Here is a 20,662-nt window from a genome sequence, read left to right on the forward strand (position 1 = left end):
AACTCTTGGATTATACCTTGCTACAGGAGCCCTGAAGAGAGAGTAGCAGGACTGGCAAATGTTGGTAGAAATGGATGCAGATGAAGCGACAGAGAGTGCAACAATGCAGTAGTCCCGGGCAGCACAGAGCTAGCAGGCTGCAGCAGTGCGAAAGGCACAGAGGAGGTTGCAACAGTGCAGGATGGCACAGAGAGGTTTGCAACAGTGTGAGAGACTGGGAGTTGTTCAATCAGCGCAGAGGCAGTAGAGGGAGCACGAGATAGCGGCAGAGAGAGCTTCAGCATTGGGAGTGTTTCTAGCCTGACAGGGATGTCAGTAGTTGGGTGGATCAGTTACTTACTTCTCAGTAACTGAGTTGCAGTGCGGTAGCAGTTAGTAGTAGCACAATGCAACATTGATGAGAGAGGGTTGCAGTGCAAATGCAGTGTTGAGAGAAAGGACCAGTAGCAACATAGATGCAGAGGGAGTTGTCGTATAGATGCAGCAGTGGCAGTGGCAGAGCCATGGGCAGTAGTGCAAAGGATGTTGGGCGAGGAGGCCTAGCATCAGCACATGTACTGGTGCCGTATAATCAAAGTGATGCTCAGTTGGAGTATTACTAGAGCACAGTCCTCGTTAAGAGGGAGTGTTGATTTGGGGTAGCATAGGATGTGCTCTAACCATGAAAATTGGCGGAGAGGCTAAAACACATGAGATCTCCAAGACCCAGAAATGGTTTGGGCAGATTCTACCTGTTTAAGGAGATATTAAAATAATTAATACATTTAATGGAGTTCCTAAGTCTAAACTTAGGAAAAATAAAATATTAATGGGTATTAATATAAAACTGGGTTAGAAGGTTCTAAATGACATGGATCAAGCCAAATCTAATCTTAGCCATTGATTAGAGATGTAATCTCGGCCGTTGAAGGACCGACAGGAAAAGTATAAGAAGAGGCTTGAGGGTCAGTTGGAGAACACACCAGAGTAATCAGTGATTCGATTCTCTAGAGCGGGGTTTGCTAAGAGAAGTCGAATCAGTGATCAGTTTGCAACAAAGGGTAGTGAGTACGAGACAAAGAGGCAGAGATAGTGCCAGAAGACCAGCGCAAACGCAAAGAGGCAGACACAGAAACTAGAGGGAGCCACGCAAAGGCTAGCAGAGATAGCGCAGAGGCAAGAAGGACCTGCGTCATCCACACAAAGGCTGCAGGAGTGACGCAAAGGGTCGTAAAGGCTATGCAGTGCCTCAGAGGGCTGACGTAGAGGGTTTTGAGGCTGACGCAGTGCTTCAGTTGTGCTGGAGAGGGTTTTATGGGGCAGATTTTCTGAATATCTGCTTCCAAATAGAGAGGTATTATTGTCGGATTATTTTCTTTGTCGGGTGAGCCGGTTTGGCACCTAGTTGTACTCAAGGATAGACTGCATAATAAAATAACCCTCAAAATTCCTGCACTAGTTTTCCCAAGTTGGGTTTTTCCGGGGACGAGTTGTCCAAAAATAACAGTGTCACTTGTGTGTTTGCTATTTCTTTCAACTGTTGATCTGTAGATGGTTGAGACTGTATTGTGTTTATTTTGATATTTATATGTTTAAATAACTTGTTCGTAATTAACAAGTAGGAGAAATAAACCAGAGAATATAGATAAAATTTCTAACGGGTAATACTTAGAAATTCCAACCCCTGCTATGTAAACAGCAAGATTTCCGCAAATGGGACAGAAACAAGCACAGGCAGCGAATCCACCATCCACTCATGCGGGGCCGATCATCACAGATCTGCATCAGGAGTTACAATTGGAAGTAAGTGGCATAAAGAGAACCCACAGCTCAGAGGGCTCAGAATCAGACAAAGAACCACAAGTGACCACAATGGAAAACCAGCTAGCTATCATTACACCCACCGCTGACTCAGGAGGATGGCGACGGGTGGAAAAGAAGAAGGGAAGAAAAGTATAGGCTCGCTGGAATATACAATTTTCTTTTTACTGTTACTCTGTTGTTTCCTGACTTTACAGGAATAGTTTCTCTGCTACCTAGTGTTATTGTCTTTTTACCGCTGCCTGTTATTAACAGGATCAGCCATTTGCATATGCCTTGGCATCTACAAAATGTAATTTTATCAATTTATGAATAAAATTACGACTTTTTCCTAGGGGAAAAAAAACAGCAAGATTTCCTTCAGTATTTAACGACTCCCAATGTGACTTCAGCAGTGCAATTTCCAGTGATCGTTCCCCAACCTTTCTGTGTAATGACTAGCTGGTTTTCAAGCTGCTAGGGCCCTCAATAAGATGTCTGTATCTCATGCACTTCAACAAAGTGCTTTCAAGTAGCAGACTCATTATCTCGTTGTTGTACGTGCTCCATCACAGCCATAAGCAACTATATTGGTACCATATTCAAATTACTAGTTCCAGCAACAAACCACTCTTAGCTATGCAACTGTCAAAACACTGTCAAGTTCGCGCTCTCCTACTTGTATCACTTGACTCCAAATGGTACTCTATATCAGTGCTCCGTTACTGGGCTTTACAGTCTGCATCAGCAACTCTTGTATGTATGCAGCCATTAAACATAAGCATAGGGAGTACACACTCTGTCTTTTAAGTCTCTGCTCAAAACATGAACTGGTGAATGCAATTACACTCAGAAACTCCTCACGCAGGCTGGAATATGCACTGAGATATAGCTCTACATAGTACACACACTGTGCACGCCGTACAGTGAAACTCGATCACTCAGCCTGCCATCTGAAATCACTTCGACCCATAACAGAAGAATGTTGCTTCACTGAGTGAGCACTCTTTAACTCGTGGACCCAATACCTCCTCAGCGCAAATGACAATAACCCAGTTCCGCCCAGCAAGAAGACTACGACCTCCAGCAAACACAGGAATTGGAGAATATGATATACTTGCCCAGGTGCTATAGAATTTATTCTTCGACTCTGCAAGTGGATAACTGATTCTTTTACAAAGAATTTGCCTCCTTTCCGAATTGAAGCATTCAGCCTGCGTATTTGGTCCTCACTTGTAAATGGCTCTCGGTTTTTTTTTTTTTTCAACAGCAGTTGGCTCTTCTGAGCTCTGATAAATAAAACTTGTCCTGTTCCTATAGAAAATTCAACACCTGCAAAAAGTTTGACACCTGCGATAAAGCTTGACTCGGCCTCTTACATAATTTTCGAATTCTCCGCAGTAAATTGGTTGCCAATTGGAATTCGGCTCCCACTTTAAAATAGATCATGTGGCCTTGTAACTTGGATTACTCACGGTCTTCATTTGGAGTTCAGTCCTGCCTGTCTGCTCAACCCACGATTGTCAAACAAGAACGCTGCCAAAATAAATAAATAAACACGTGCCAGGCAAAACATATGCTCACACCCTCAGCGATTTTCCAGTGAATCGGCCAATTTTCAATTATAATTTCGGCCCTAGGTGTCAACTGTAAGATGAAACCATTAAATTGCTCGCTTCCAAATATGGAGCCGGCTTTCTAATAGGAACTCCGTCTTGCAGCTCGTCCTTTCTATGATATTCGGCCCTTCAATATTAGAGAACTTTCAAAATTAAAAGTCGGCCCTTTGAATAAACTTCGACCCTTCCCAAACAATTTGACTTTAATAATTATCCCTCTTGAAATAATGTCTCGACCATATCAAATTTTGAGCAGCCATATTGGACAGCTTTCAAAATTAAAAGTTGGCCCTTTGAATAAACTTCGACCCTTCCCAAACAATTTGACTTTAATAATTATCCCTCTTGAAGTAAGGTCTCGCCCATATCAAATTTTGAGCAGCCAAAACTCACGACTTTTTTAAAATAAACATTAACCTGCGGCCCAAAATTTGTTTGGATTTATTAATTAACTCGGCTTTTACAAAATATATATGTCGGCCCTCAAATAATAATTCGCCTAGCAAATTGGCCTTCAATAATTTTCTTGGCCCCAATTGTGCCATGATTTTTATTAAAAATAACATGCTTGATTAAAAATCATATGCTCCCTTTTTGGCGTGGCTCATTGGTCAATTTGTCAAATTTTTATTGTTTATGCAGCAATTTGCCAAAATTTTGTAGGGCATTTACTAAGAAAATGTGTCAAGCCCTTTTGCAAATTTTTTGTTTTGCTCTATGTATCGAGTTTTCTGCTTTTCTGGCAAAACCTTTTAATAATAATAGCTGCAACTTTAAACCCTGCAGGCTGAGCCAAGACCAAGGCTCTGATACTACTGTAATATCCCCAAATGGGAATTTGAATAGTAGATAGCAGAAATAAACTCGAACAACAAAATAAACGTAAATAGACACACAACCAGCAAATAATACACAAATAGATGTCAATAAAATCATTGAGTCATTTTATTAATCTAATGAAAAGAGTACATCAACGTGAAGGAATAGTGGAACCTAAGCTTGCTAAGCACGCAGAGCAAAACCCAAAAAAAAAGATCTTTGACCCCACTGATGAATGGCTCTGGCAATGATATAGACGGCTCGGTGAGAAGACTGATACAAACCGGCTATGGAAAAACTGCTATCTCCAAACTCCATTGAAGCACTGTGAGATTTCTGAGTAAAATCCCCTCAAGAGCATTGGGTTTTCATCCAACACCCACTAGCATACCCGAGGGTTTCCGTCCTGGGGCTACCAAGGAAGTAGAGAACTGGGTTCTCAACCTCTCGTACAAGAAGCGATATCAAATCCAAGATGTCCTCCAATGGCCTTCTCCTCTTTTATAGATTTGATGGACCCCTCTAGAACCTCCTATTTCATTATTATTTTAATCATGGAGCACTTTTCCCCTCTTTTATTTTAATTAAAATATTCTTTTTAATGCGGGAAAAGGGTAAATTGGCCACCATGTCTTCTCAGGTCACTGACACGCACATCTAACCATCCCATCATGTAAATCTTCTCATTCCGATTCCAATGAGCTATTACACTAAGGTTTTATTTTAATTAAAATATTCTATTTTGTCAGGCCAGGCAGTAACTCTCCAAAGGCAGAAAAACAGATTCGTCTGATTATTCCATAGGTAGGTTGTTGTTATATACATTAGGAGTGATTGTTCAGTGCATCTCCCGATGACTGTTCATATTCCTGATTTATTTATTTACAAATTCCCCCAATCATGAAGATTAGGTGTCAACATTCCCCCCCTTAATCTGAAGGGATGTTGGTGAGTCCAAGCATCATTCTGAATCGTTCAAGCTTTTCCTTTCCAAGTGCTTTGGTGAAGATGTCTGCAATTTGCTCATTTGTGGAACAATGACGGAGATGGATTGTTTTGGCCTCAACATGATGTCGAATCAGATGATATTTAGTATTGATATGCTTTGTTCGATCATGGAACTTTGGATTCTTGGCCAACTTTATTGCAGAGGTGTTATCAATCATGAATGGAGTTGATTGTACTTGTTTTACCTGCAAATCTTCAAGAATTTTCCTGAGCCACACAATTTCTTTCATTGCTTCAGCTGCTGCCATGTATTCAGGTTCTGTTGTGGAATCTGCTGGAACTGATTGTTTGCGTGATCTCCAGGAGACAGCTCCTGATCCAAGACTCATAGCATATCCTGAAGTAGATACCCCAGTTTCTTTGTCTCCATCGAAGTCTGAATCAGAGTATCCAATCAAGCTGAAGTCATCCACCTGTGTATACTTGATTCCAAGGTCTTGAGTTCCCTTCAAGTACCTTAGAACTCTTTTTGCAGCAGACCCATGTCCCTCACAAGGCTTTTGCATGAACTTGGAGAGGATTCCAACAATAAATGAAATGTCTGGTCTGGTAGTAGTGAGGTAAATGACACTTCCTACAAGCTGTCTATACTTTGTTGCATCCTCAAATTCCTTTCCTTCAATAGATGTGAGCTTTAAGTTTTGTTCCATTGGAGTAGAAAGAGGATTGCACTCTGTCATGCCAAATCTGTTTAACAAATCTCCAATGTATTTCTTTTGAGAAACAAATATGGATTTTGGATGTTGGGTTACTTCAATGCCAAGATAGTAATGAACATAGCCCAAATCAGTCATTTCAAAACTTTTCCCCAATTCCTTCTTTATGGATGCAATGTAGCTTTCATTGTTCCCTGTCATTAAAAGATCATCTACATATACTACAAGATACACAACTGTTTTGCCAACTTTCTTGACAAATAAAGTTGCATCATCAAGATCAAAATGATTGAAGTTGAGTTTCAGAAGATGCTCAGTTAGTTTTTCATACCAGGCTCGCGGTGCTTGTTTGAGGCCATACAAGGACTTCACAAGTTTGCATACTTTATGTTCATGTCCTTTCACAGCAAATCCTTCAGGCTGGGACATAAAAACATTCTCTTTTAGATCTCCATTCAAGAATGCAGTTTTTACATCCATTTGATGGACTTTCCAACCGTTCTGAGCTGCTAGTGCAAAGAGTATCCGGATGGTGGCCCATTTTGCTGTGGGGGCAAAAGTTTCCTCATAATCGACCCCTTCCTTCTGTGCAAAACCTTTTGCCACAAGCCTAGCTTTGTGCTTGTCAAGTGAGCCATCAGTTTTGTACTTGTTCTTGTAGACCCACTTGCAGCCAATTGGTTTGGTTCCAAATGGAGGATCAACCAGCTTCCAAGTGCCATTCTTTATGAGGGCATCATACTCCTTTTGCATCGCTTCTTTCCATTCATCATGAGAAGCAGCTTCTTTGAAGGAAGTTGGTTCAAAATCTGTAGACAAGTTCAATTCACAATCATAAGTAACATTCATATCAACAGGTGAATTAGAGTCATCTACATCACCTCCATCTTGTCGGTTTGAATTTCTGGTTCCTGTTTTTCCAATTTCATCAGGATGAACACTTTCAAGTGTCTTTGTCAGCCACTTTGGGGGACCTTTCTGAGATGGTCCAGGCTGCTCTGTTGATTGAGTTGGGACTGAATCAAGATTGAGTCTCCCAATTCTATCAATTACATCACTTAAAGCATCATCCGTTGTTGGAGTTTCATGCAGAGGAGATTGTTCTTCAGAAGAAGATTCCACATGTTGTTCTAGTATAGGAATCCCCCCTTCAAGATGTGGAATCTGATTATCAAATTCTCGAAATGATTTCGTTTTTGCGAATCTATCCAAGCGATCAAGTTGCTGCTCAACAACATTGTCAGATTTGGATGATTCAAGAAAAATGACATCTCTAGATACAACAAACTTTTTATTTACTTCATCATAGAGGCGGTATGCTTTAGAGGTGTTTGAATACCCCAGGAAGATACACTTACGACTTCTAGCACCAAGTTTGTTTCTATGTACCTTTGGTATCAAAGTATAACAGATGGAACCAAAGATCCTGAGATGTTTTACCGAAGGAACATGTCCATACCACAATTCATAAGGAGTCTTGTTTCTTATAGCATTAGATGGACATCTATTCTTTATAATGCAGCACATAGAACAGCATCAGCCCAAAACATTATCTTTACATTTTTTAAGAAAAGCATGGATCGTACCATATTCAAGATTGTTCTATTCATTCTTTCAGCTACACCATTATGTTGGGGATTATAAGGCACAGTTGTTTGATGTTTGATCCCATGTTGGCGAAGATAGTGTTCAAATTCATTTGATGTATATTCTTTTCCATTATCAGTGCGAATAGACCCAATATGAAATTGTGCATCATTTTCAATCCATTTATGAAAATTCTTGAATGTTTGAAAAGCATTAGATTTGTTCTTCACTAAATAAACCCAACACATTCTGGTGTAATCATCAATAAATATCATGATATATTTATTTCCATTTGCAGAAGGAACAGGCATTGGACCACATAAATCTGAATGAATGAGTTCAAGCTTCCTATGTGCTCTTGAATGTGAATCATGAAAACACTGTTTGCTATGCTTTCCTAGAATGCAAGCATCACATTGCTTATGTTTCCTAGGAATTGTAGGCAAACCAGCAACACCATTTTTCTTCAATAAGCGGAGACTGTCATAGTTTAAATGTCCAAATCTAGCATGCCATAATAAACTTGATGGAAGTGTACCTTCTTCATGATGAGAAATATATGATAAATGTTGTGCATGAGCAGAGGTTCCTTGCAGTTTGAGAAGTCTTTCTTCTTCTATTCCCCTCATGACAAATGAGTGGTCAGATGCTTTTCTTACCTCAAGCTTACCATCAAACATATGAATGGAGTGACCTTGCTGGTGGATGTGGACCAAGGACAGCAAGTTTCTCTTGAGTTGTGGGAGATATAGAACATGATCCAGAAGAAAGTCTGGAAGACCAGGCAGTTTAAGCCTGATTGTGCCAAGCCCTGATGGCTTGATTTTTGACTGATCTGCAAAGTATACTGCTCCATCAACATTGTCAGTGAAATCTTCAAAAAAATATTTTCTGTGAGTCATATGACAGGTTGCTCCTGAATCAAGCAACCAATCATTTTTCGAAGAAGCAAGTGAAGCATTAAACAAATCTTCATTTACTCCAATGTTACATTGTGCCTCAATATAGTGAGCGGATTCAGGTGCTTTACCTTTGTCTGTATCATCAGTTTTACCTTTCTGCTGGTTTCTTTTCTGCTCAATTTTGTTCCATGGTAGCTTGCATGTAGAAGCATCATGTGATCCATTTCGTTTGCAGCGAATGCAATGCAGATCTTCCTTTTCTCCTTGAGAATGTCTGCCCCCCTGCCTCTGAAGTATCTTCCTCTTCCTCTTCGTCCACCTCTTCCTCTTGTAGAATCTTGAGCAGGATGCTTTTCTTTATGAGCAAGGCACACAGTCTCTTCAGAAGATTCAGGAGCTGTCTTCTTTCCAAAGGCTTTCTCTCTTTCAGCAAACTTTTTCACAAGAGAGTCAAAGGTTATATCTTTAAGATTTCCATTTGCTTGTAAAGACCCAAGATAATTGGAGTAGGTAGGATAAAGTGCCTTGAGAAAAGCAATAAGAGGAATATCCAATTCAACCTTAGTGGATTTGATATCATGCATTATAGACTTTACTTCAGATGCAAGAGCAAGAGGATCATTATTTTTCAATTCAAGAGTGAAGAGTTTAATTATGAGCTGAACAACTTCCAATCCAGAATGTGAGTCATAGAGTTCTTTCAGCTTTTGTAAAGCTTCAAAGGCAGTTGAATATGATGAAATATGGCGACTCACCTCTTCATTTACAGATGCTGCGATTAATGCATAAGCTTTGTTGTTCTTGTTTTCCCAAATGACGAGTTCTTTCTCTGAGGTAGGCTGTACTGGGTCATTGTCTCCTTCTCCGACACACTCCTTTCCACAACTCATTGAAGATGAAGGTGTGTTTTATCATCCAGGACCATTCAGGATAGTTCTCCTTGCCAGTGAGAACTATTCCTACCATAGAGATGATTGAATGCATTCTGTAAAAAAAAAACTTCTGCTGATAGAAAAAATTCTTCTGCTGATATACAGTGAAATTGTACTCAAAAGGGCAAAAAAATTTCAAATACTTTTATGTACTGTTTCTTCAAATCCCTCCAAGGATCCTCATATAATATATCCACCATATTCCATTCTACAAACTATTCAATATATATATATATATATATATATGCTGGTCAATATATATATCATTCAAGCCACAGTTCAATGGGACAGCGCATTCAAAACATATGTTGGTCAATATATATATATGCTGGTCAATATATATATCATTCAAGCCACAGTTCAATGGGACAGCGTTAAACAACGTCCAATAATTCAAACGCATTCAAAACTCAAAACGATAATACCACTGCGCATTCAACATTCAAACGTTAATACGACTGCGCATTAATATTCAAGCATTAATACGACTGCGCATTCAAAACGCTGTGACCTTGCCGTCAGCACTAAAAATTTATTTAAACTTTCAAAACTTGTGTTGCAGCCCACATGGGAAAGAAAGGATTCTGTCCAGTTTTCAGCGGCGTACAAGGAGGCTTCTCCGTTCTGGAACTCCCACTTCCACTGGCGATAGCTATGCTCTCTTTCCGGAAAGCCTTCACCAATACGTCAAAGAAATTAAATTAAATGAAGTACTGTCTACGATGCGGACGATTATAGCTTGACTTCACATTTAAGCCCGCGTACTTAGAATCTGGAATATACAAATGCTTGAAGCAATCGTTCCTTGATTTCACATTTAAGCCCGTGTACTCAGAATCTGGAATATACAAATGCTTGAAGCAATCGTCCCTTGACTTCACATTTAAGCCCGCGTACTCAAAATCTGGGATATACAAATGCTTGAAGCAATCATGTGTAAGTTCTAAGGAATTTACAAGTCACCATGGTTCAAGGCGTTGTGTGTATGAGAGAATTCGCAACTCGGTCACGTGAGAGCGAAATGAGCCTGACATGCCCAGAGATGCGTTGGTGCCTCTATGCAGACCTGTCAGGCCATCGACAGAGGCAGAGCAGCGCTCAAGACTGAGGCAGTGGTAGACTATTTCAGGACAGAGGCAGTGGCAGCGCTCAGGACAGAGGCAGTGGCAGAGATGAAGGGAGTTACAACTATTTTTAGAACTGGCTCTGATACCATGTCAGGCCAGGCAGTAACTCTCCAAAGGCAGAAAAACTGATTCGTCTGATTATTCCATAGGTAGGTTGTTGTTATATACATTAGGAGTGATTGTTCAGTTCATCTCCCGATGACTGTTCACATTCCTGATTTATTTATTTACAAATTCCCCCAATCATGAAGATTAGGTGTCAACATTTTTAATGCGGGAAAAGGGTAAATTGGCCACCATGTCTCCTCAGGTCACTGACATGCACATCTAACCATCCCTTCATGTAGATCTTCTCGTTCCGGTTCCAACAAGCTATTACACTAAGGCGTTCTGTCAAGTATTTGCCCCGGAATGCCACCTTAAGCGTAATTAATTGAGTCGGGCCCAATAATAACTTTGTTTTCTGAAAGTTGTCGGAATGCGCCGGAACAAAAGGCAAACTGTGTGGATGATGAAATAGACCAAGTGAATGCCATAAGACCTCATAGAAACTCCTCAAAACCCCTCCAAAAGCTCTTGGGCCCGCTGATGACACCAACCTACGCCTGTCACCTGTCTACCCCCAACTCTGAAAGTCCATCCTAACCATGTCATAAGGAACACCAAAAAAGGAACATTACATTTTGTATCATTCTATTAGATCTTATGACTCAGGACAAATACCATATTTCAATATCGATATCTACTATATCACTTGACATCTTATACATCTTATATATCGATTTTATTTTCATATTTATGTAGCAATGTGTTTATTTGATGTTGGTGTTGTTTTAGAAGTTGAAAATTTGAAGAAAAAAAGATTATTTTTGTATTTTTTTAAGTTTCCCGATATTTTCCCGAATATTGCCGATAATTTAAATTTTGGACCCCCGCTGATAAATTGTCAATAATGATAAATGTAACATTGGTTCTTCTTGTTGTCCTTGCCTCCCTTGACTTTCAAAATAAATTCTTAGGCTTTCAAAGCATGTGAGAAATTTATATTGACCAATGAAGCACTTCCATAATAAGAAAGAGGAAAACATTCAAAATAAAAGAAACTTTGTTTACTGTTCTTTTTTATTTCCAGCAGAAGTTCCAGTGTCCCCCCAGGACAAGGGAAATTCTTTAGATGTCCACATTAGACTGGGGATGCCCATACATTTCATTTGTCTTGGGGATAGTGGGGAATTTCCTACCTGTCCACCATCCTTGGGATGTAAGAAATGTAGAAGACACTTGACCCACCCCCAGGGATGCATTCTTGTGCTATTAGTATTTTAAAAAACTTATGAGGCAGAAATAGGCTATCAGAAGTGCCATTAACTGAAAAATCCAACAAAACACAAATGTCTAGATTTGCTTTCTGAAATTTTCAAAAAACGTACAGGATATTTTCTATTAAGAAAAGAGTGACTAATATATATTTACAATTAAAAATCTGTTGGAAAAATAGATTTGGGAAGTTTCGTTTTCCAAAGGCTTATGATGCATTCCTAACAAATTAACCAGGAAATAACAAATGATCTACAGTACTAAGGTTAAACCATTAATTATCATTTAAAAAATCATCATTTCATAAAATGTCAAATAAATCAAAATAACTTATAAAGGGAAGTACATGTTAGCATTACAACCATTATTCAGAAACATTACCCTAACCTCATACAGTCCAATAACCCCACAATGACTCAATGTGCACTGGGGATGGAATGTTTAAACACATGAAATTTCCTTAACATTGCTCAAATACTCCATAATCCCATGAAGAAAGTCAAGTAAGTCTTTCTAATCCCGCAAATAAAGTCAAGTCTTTTTATCTGATAGTATCATACCTCACTCTCATGAGCTACAACTGAATGTTGAGGCTTGTTAGGTGCAGCCGTACGTGTGTCCCATATAAGCAAATGGCAATCATCTCCAACAGATCCAAAAAGATATTCATGTTTCAAATGCCACGAAACATCCTCAACTGCCCCCTCATGGACCTAATAACAAAGTTTAGAAATGTGAAATTATATTCCTAATCTTATATTTATACAGAAATATAAGAAATATTAAGCAACATCTACATTGCATTAAACAAGCATCAAGGTTAATGCATTGAACAACAAAATTCAATGTCAAAAGACAAGTGGTCATCAGTGATAGGGCCATCCCATAAAATTTGAGCTGGGGATAGCTTATGATCCAACAACGTGTGGAAAAAGACAAAAATAAAAAATCTTTTGAGAAAAGGCCTAGCAATGAACAGCAACAGTTAGAATTGTTTGAGACTTTTCTAGGCTTGCAGAGCAATAAATTGTCAAAAATTGGCTCCTGAAAAAACCTAAAACTTCATATCATTTCCTTTAAACTCTAAAATAGTATAATATGGATATCAACCAGAGTTCTAGGAAGAAGCTATAAACAATGATTGAATGTATCACTTTATGGTTGCCAAACGGAAGACCTGTGAACAAGGTATCCATGGTATTGACGATGACTCTTATACCCAACAGAAATGCCACATTAACTGCCACATAGTATAACATGATTCAAACACATTACAAATGAAGTTCTTCTGAATCTTTTTGTATTCCAAGTAGGTGGCAAGATGTTCATTAACGGTGGCAAGATGTTCATTAACAATGACCATAACGAGAAACGATCATCTATCCCATATAAATTAAGAGGATATTAGATTAAAAAATCAGTTACAAAAGATGGAGCCCCTGATTGCATGTTTAAGATACCATATGGTGAATCAATTTTGTTCTTTAACTTAGTTTCCATTAGCAAGTGCTATTACTTGCATTCCATTATTATTTCTTATGTTTGCACAAGGCAATGGGTAAATTTTCTGAACGAAGAAGAAGTTTTTGACATTTTAATACAAAGAGAAAAAAATAACACTACAAAATGTTATATTGAAGCCAAATTCAATAACACCAGAAGACATACAAGATATTTCAAAAGCAAATTTTCAAGAAGGTAAAAAAGAACTACAAAATATGCAAAGGGAAGTTGACAAAATCACCGCTGACAAAAATGAAGAAGTTTCTCGGCTTAAGGACCATAGTGAAAAATTACTAATGCAAATTAAGAATCTTAAGAAGGACAAGTAAGTCGTTGGAAAACAAGGTGCAACACCGTAATGAGAAGGAAAAATCAAAATCTTTAAATGTAGAAATTCAAGTTGAAGAGAAAGAATTGAATACCGATCTAGTGAATTTTCACAACTCAAGAAAAAGACAAGCCAGTTGAAGAGAAAACACATTCAGATGTTGTGGTTCAAACAATGAAAATTTCAAGTGAAGATTATGTAACTAACTCAACAACATCAGTTCCTGGAATAAATCAAAATATTGCCACACACATGATAAGGGAAATGTTACTGCCTAATTTAGGAGGGGTCCAAAGGGAATACTACTAGATCAAGTGCCAACAATGGGACAAGGACCCACTGTCACCTCAGTCAATGTCCCCTGTGTTGAAAAAAAGTGTAACTAGGTTCGGTATTTGTCAATATAATTTTGATATTTGTACTCGTCAAGACAAAAAAATATTATTTTTATAAATTATATGAATGAGTTTCTTGCTCATTCCATAGGTCTAGGAAAGTGAAAGAGTCAAAGTTATGTTAAAGAGCTCTTCTTGAGCATTTATGTAATGTACATGGGTCAACCTAGGGTCAAGGAGCCCTCCAAGACAAGCACCATCTTCCAAAGAAGAAGGCTGCCAGCAACACGATGTGAAAGACAGTCAAGTCGACTTCATAATATATAGAGATGACATGTCAGTTCAATGAATAGACACCACGGTTCACAAGGACACGTCAGATAATATGGAAGATGAACCACTATATATACCCCATTAAGGTCTACGCAGAACAGGGGTACAGAACTCGGATCCTCTGAAATCTCAGATGGGTACAGTGACTCAGAAATTTCGGATAAGTGTAGGAGTTCAGGTTTTTCGGATGGAAGGATCTTTGTGTTTTTCGGTGATGTTTCAGCCTCCTCACAGTCTCAATAAAGCACTGTCTAGGCATGCTAAAACACAGTCCCAGTCTTAGAATATATGCGGTGAAATACACTCTCGACATACCTCTATCTCAAGCATACAATCTCGGTATTTTTGTGAAGAAGAGGATCTTAAAGAATCACCCTCAGTCTCAGCATACACTTAAGATGCAATTACATTTTGAACTTAGAAGTAACTGTGAAAATTCTATCACTGCAACAACTAATTTATTTTACCTACTTATTTGCCAATAAGTTATTTATGAAAAACCCTTCTGTAAACATTAAAATAAATTTTGTTGCAGATATCACACCATAATACAGAAACAAACACATGCACAAGAATCAACACATCAACACAGATATTTTGGACAAATGTCCTCAAAAAAACCCAATGCAGGAAAACCGGTGCAACATAGGAGGATTTTATTATTCAGCAATTCTTCAGTACAACTAGGTGCCAAACTCGCTTACCCAATAGAGAACAAATTCTCTAGCACTTCTCCCAACCTCAGAGTCAAGCTTACTGACCTCTACGCAATTCCTAGACCTACTGCGGCAGCCCCTGCCTCTCTGCGTCAGCACTGGACCTCTTTGCGTCACCCACGCAGGCCATCCAGTGACTGCGCAGTTTGTTGCCTCTGCGTCTGCCTCTCCAACCTTTGCACTGGTCTTTTGGTGTTGATCCCGACTCTCTGTTCCATACCCGCTGCCTCCTGCTGCTCCCCAGACCACTAGTTCGAATTTCTCAGCTAACCCCACTCCAGAAATCGAACTGACTAGTCTCCCTCCGTGTGTTCTCCAACTGACCCTCATGCCTCTTCTTATGCTTTTCCTGTTGGTCCTTCAATAGCCGAGATTAAATCTCTAATCAATGGCTAAGATTAGATTTGGCTTAATCCATGACGTTTGGAACCTTCTAACCCAGTTTTTTATTAATACCCATTAATATTTTATTTTTCCTAAGTTTAGACTTAGGAAATCCATTAAAATATTAATTATTTTAATATCTCCCAAACCGGTTAGAATTTGCCCAAACCATTTCTGGGTCTTGGAGATCTCGTGTGCTTTAGCCTCTCCACCAATTTTCATGGCTAGAGCACATCCGATGCTACCCCAAATCAACACTCCCTCTTAGCGAGGATTGTGTTGTAGTAATACTCCACACTAAACATTACGCTGATCATACGGCATCGGTACCTATGCTGATGCTAAGCCTCCCTGCCCAACATCCTCTACACTATTGCATCCTGTACTGTTGCCCATGGCTCTATCAGTGCCACTACTACATCTGTACTGCAGCTCCCTCTGCATCCGTGTTGTTGCTAGTCCATCTTCCCAACACTGTATCTGCACTGCAACTCCCTATGCATCCGTGCTGCTACTGGTCCTTCTTCCCAACACTGCATCTGCACTGCAAACTCCTTCTCATCATGTTGCATCGTGCTACTGCTGACTGCCACTGCACTGCAACATCATACCCATTTCTGCTACTGAAATGGATTCTTCATCATCCCCATCTTCTCCCTGAAATAATCAAACTTGGTTCTTCCAAGGGCCTTGGTAAGGATGTCTACCACCTGTTCTCCTGTAGGAGTGTAGCTCAACTGTACAGCTCCTCGTTGGACATAGTCTCTGACAAAGTGACATCGGATATCAATATGCTTTGACCGATCGTGAAACACTGGATTCTCAGAGAGCTTGATGCAACTCTGATTATCGCACATGATCCTGGTCGCCTCCATCTTTCTTCTGAATAGGTTCACAAGCAGTTTTCTAAGCCATATGGCCTCACACGAAGCTGTGCTTGCGGCCATATATTCTGCCTTTGCTGAGCTCAGAGCCACGGATTTCTGTTTCCTACTGCACCAGGAGGTCATTCCTAATCCAATGTTGAAACAGTACCCAGAGGTACTTTTCCGATCCACTGAACTTCCTGCCCAATCTGCATCAGTAAATCCACTCAATCTGATATCCTTACTCCTGGTGTACAAGAGTCCATAATCGATTGTTCCCTGTATATATCTGAGAACATGTTTGGTTGTTGCCCAATGCGCCCTCTTTGGTTCCACCATGAACTGACTGAGGGTGTTGACAGCATAACAAATGTCAGGCCTGGTATTGACCAGATACATCAAGGACCCTATGAGTTGTCTGTATAAGGTGGGATCAACATCCTTGTCTTTTGATGCATCAATCTTCTTCCAATTGGTAATCATTGGAGTAGCCATGGGTCTATGGTCATCAATCCTAAATCCCTTCAAGATTTTTGTAACATATCTCCCTTGCCTAAGGAAGATCTCCCCCTTTTGCTACCAAACTTCCAACCCTAGAAAATAATGCATTTGTCCCAAATCCTTCATATCGAATTCCGTGGCTAAATTCTTCTTGAAGTCCTCGATGAGTTTGGATGATCCTATCAGAAAGAGATCATCCACATACAATACTAAGATGGCTCATTCTCTACAACCAGATAGTAGAGATTTGGATTTGCATTACTCTTGACAAATGCCATCTTCTACAAGTAGCCATCGATTCAACCATACCATGCTCTAGGTCCTTGTTGCAGCCCATACAAGGCTTTCTTCAATCTGCATACATGAGACTTATTCTCATGTGCCTCAAAGCCCTCTGGTTGTTCAATGTATACCTCTTCTTCTATCACTCCATTTAGAAATGTCGTTTTGACATCCATCTGATGAATCTCCCACCCCATCTGTGTTGCAAGAGATATCACGGTTCTAATAGATGTATACCTGCCTACTGGGACGAAGGTCTCTTCGTAGTCAATTCCTTCCTTCTAAGCATACCCCTTAGCCACAAACCTGGCTTTGTATTTCTCAACACTGTCGTCTACAGCGTATTTAATCTTGTAGATCCATCTCGAACCTACCATTGATCTATCTTGAGGCCTTGGCACTACCTCCCAGACATCGTTCACCATTATGGAGTTGTACTCCTCTACCATCGCATCCAGCCAAACCTGATGTTGAGCTGCCTCCTAAAAACTGGCAGGCTCCCCATCCTGAGCTACTAATGCCTGATATCTATTTGGTTGTTTTCGCTCCCTCTTATTGTTCCTTGGCGCATCAATGAAGTCCTCTGCATCTCGCAAAATCTGACGAAGTTCCCTGCTCGTTCTTCCTCTACTAGCAAGTGCTTCTGTTAGCTCCTCCTCATCCTGAGATTCTTCCTGATCCGAGGAAGAATTCTTTACTTCCGTTGGTTGAAGAGGTTTGACCAACGGCTCCTCTTTTGACTGCTCCTCGGAAGGCATTTCTCGAGATTTTCTGAAAGCCCTGTCCTCCATGAACTTCACATCTCATCAAACTACTACCTTCTTGCTCCCTAGAAGATAGATTTTGTATGCCTTAGTGTTCTCGCTATATCCCACTAGATATCCTTTCTTTGCAGTTTGATCCAGCTTCTTCCTCTTTTCGTTGGGTACGCGGCAATATGCTAAGACCCCAAATATCCTGAAATGACTGACTTTAGCCATCTTCCCTGTGAAAACTTTCTCTAGAGTAATCTTGCCCAATGCCCGATGAGGAGTCCTGTTCTGAACATAGACTGTTGTGTTGCATGCTTCTTCCCACAAGAATTTTGGCATATCTTGATCATACATCATGGCCCTAGCTGCTTCTACAATAGTCTTGTTCTTCCTTTCTGCTACTCCATTCTGCTCCGGATTGTAAAGAGTTGTCCACTCTCTTCTGATGCCCTCCTTAGCGCAAAAATCAGTGAAGTCCTTATCGACATACTCTCCACCATTATCTGAGTGCAAAACTTTTATTTTCTTCCCAGTCAGATTCTCCACCAAAGCCTTGAACTCTTTGAATCGACAAAAAACCTCATCCTTGGTTTTCAGAAAATAAATCCAAGTTTTCCTTGAGTGGTCATCAATGAAGGTAAGGAAGTACTCAGCACCACTAAGAGCTTTAGTGGACATAGGTCCGCAGATATCTGAGTGTATCAATCCTAGTACACTCTTAGCCCTATTCTTACTTCTAGGAAATGTTGTTTTAGCATACTTTCCTAGAGCACATCCTCTACATACATCATCTTGTTTCGTACTAAGATCCGGAACTCCTGTTACAGTGTTTTTGAGAATTCTCAGAGCCCCATGGTGCAAATGTCCCATTCTTCTGTGCCATAGTTCGTTCAAATCCTTGTCTGCATGACTGCCTATTAGTGCCATTGGTGATTCTAGTTGTACTCTATACAACCTGTTACTTTTGATCCCGACTTGCACTTTCTTTTTACAGCTTGGGTGTTTGACGTATACTTTCTCTTTTATGAAGAAAACGTCATAGCCTTTGCCTTGATGTTGCGACACGGATCCTGGTACATGCAACACATTGGTAGAATGGAACCGCTCTCCTGTGTCTGTTTGAAAAACTATGGTACCCCTTCCTACTAGAGTACATTTTGCCTTGTTCCCCATGGTGATCTGAAAGTTCATCCTCTCCTGATAATCAGAGAAACATTCCTGGATTCCCATCATATGCCAAGAGGCTCCATTGTCTATATACCATACTTTTGATGATGCAGAGCTAGTCACACAAGCCACTTCTTCCTCCAGCCTGGAAGCCAACATAGAGAAATCGAAGTCACTGTCTCTTGTGCAATTTGCTAAAAATCTGTGCAAGTCTCCTGACGTAGATGCCTCTGCATCATAGTCTCGACCCATAATTGATTTTCCCTTCCTGTCTCTGATTACTTCCTGTGATACCATGTGAAAATTCTATCACTGCAACAATTGATTTATTTTACCTACTTATTTGCCAATAAGTTATTTACGGAAAACCCTTTAGTAAACATTAAAATAAATTCTGCTGCAGATATCACACCATAATACAGAAACAAACACATGCACAAGAATCAACACATCAACAGATATTTTGGACAAATTTCCCTAGAAAAACCCAATGCAGGAAAACCGGTGCAGGATAGGAGGATTTTTTTTATTCAGCAATTCTTCAGTACAATTGGGTGCCAAATTGGCTTACCCAACAGAGAACAAATTCTCCAGCACTTCTCCCAACCTCAGCGTTAGGATTACTGGCCTCTATGCAATTCCCAAACCTACTACGTTAGCCCCTGCCTCTCTACGTCAGCACTGGGCCTCTCTGCGTCACCCACACAGGCCTTCCAGTGACTGCGCAGTCTGCTGCCTCTGCGTCTGCCTCTCCAACCTCTGTGCTGGTCTTCTGGTGCTGATCCCGACTCTCTGTTCTGTATCTGCTGCCTCCTACTACGCCCCAAACCCCTAGTTCAAATTTCTCAGCTAACCCCGCTCCAGAAATCGAACTGCCTAGTCTCCCTCTGTGTGTTCTCCAACTGACCCTCAAGCCTCTTCTTATACTTTTTCTGTTGGTCCTTCAACGGTCGAGATTAAATCTCTAATCAACAGCTAAGATTAGATTTGGCTTGATCCATGACTTTTGGAACCTTCTAACCCAGTTTTATATTAATACCCATTAATATTTTATTTTTCCTAATTTTAGACTTAGGAACTCAATTAAAAATATTAATTATTTTAATATCTCTCAAACCGGTTAGAATCTGCCCAAACCATTTTTGGGTCTTGGAGATCTCATGTGCTTTAGCCTCTCCACCAATTTTCATGGCTAGAGCACTTCCGATGCTACCCCAAATCAACAGTAACAGACACAAGCATGATAATGATCTCAAGTAACAGTCACAAGCATGATGATAATCTCGGTATATATATCTTAGCATAAAGATCTCGATGATCCTATAGGAATACTCTCAATATACATACATATCTCGATATTGACCTCGTTGTTATGATGGTGATCTTGATGAAGGTGCAAAGATGATCTGAGTAAAGGCACAGTGGTGATCTCAATGAGCAGTCATGGTGCAACAATGATGATCTCGGTAAAGCAGTAATGATGATGATGATCTCAGCAGTAAGAAGAGGATTGGTGTCCTGATCTTGGAATGGCTTGATAGGTCAAGGGTCATGGTCTTGGTATTCTTCATTTGGAATCTCTATAAGAAGAATTTTGAGTGGGTTTTCCTCTCCAAGAGGGAGAGGTTTTGGCCCTGGCATAATGTCAACTTCTTGAGTTCTTGTCTCTTTGTTTTTGGTAGTAGTTTGATGAAATAAACACACACACACTAATAATAAGAAAAAGATAGAGTTAAGATAAATTGTAAA

General features: G+C 40.0%; 1 protein-coding gene across 1 annotated transcript in view; it reads right to left on the reverse strand.

The window, feature by feature from the left end:
• LOC149204490 (histone-binding protein MSI1-like) overlaps positions 1–12,455 on the reverse strand; it is a 161,572-nt gene extending 149,117 nt beyond the window's left edge. Inside the window, exon 1 of the mRNA XM_089394729.1 lies at positions 12,307–12,455. The gene's annotated coding sequence lies outside the window, so the exon portion shown is untranslated. The remainder of the gene's footprint in view (positions 1–12,306) is intronic.
• Positions 12,456–20,662: the final 8,207 nt, after the last annotated feature.

This window comes from Pinus tabuliformis, chromosome 1_2 (genome assembly GCF_031772625.1).
Source record: "Pinus tabuliformis cultivar Carrire ecotype Pingquan chromosome 1_2, CPIR1, whole genome shotgun sequence".
In the NCBI taxonomy this organism is placed as follows: Eukaryota; Viridiplantae; Streptophyta; class Pinopsida; order Pinales; family Pinaceae; genus Pinus; species Pinus tabuliformis.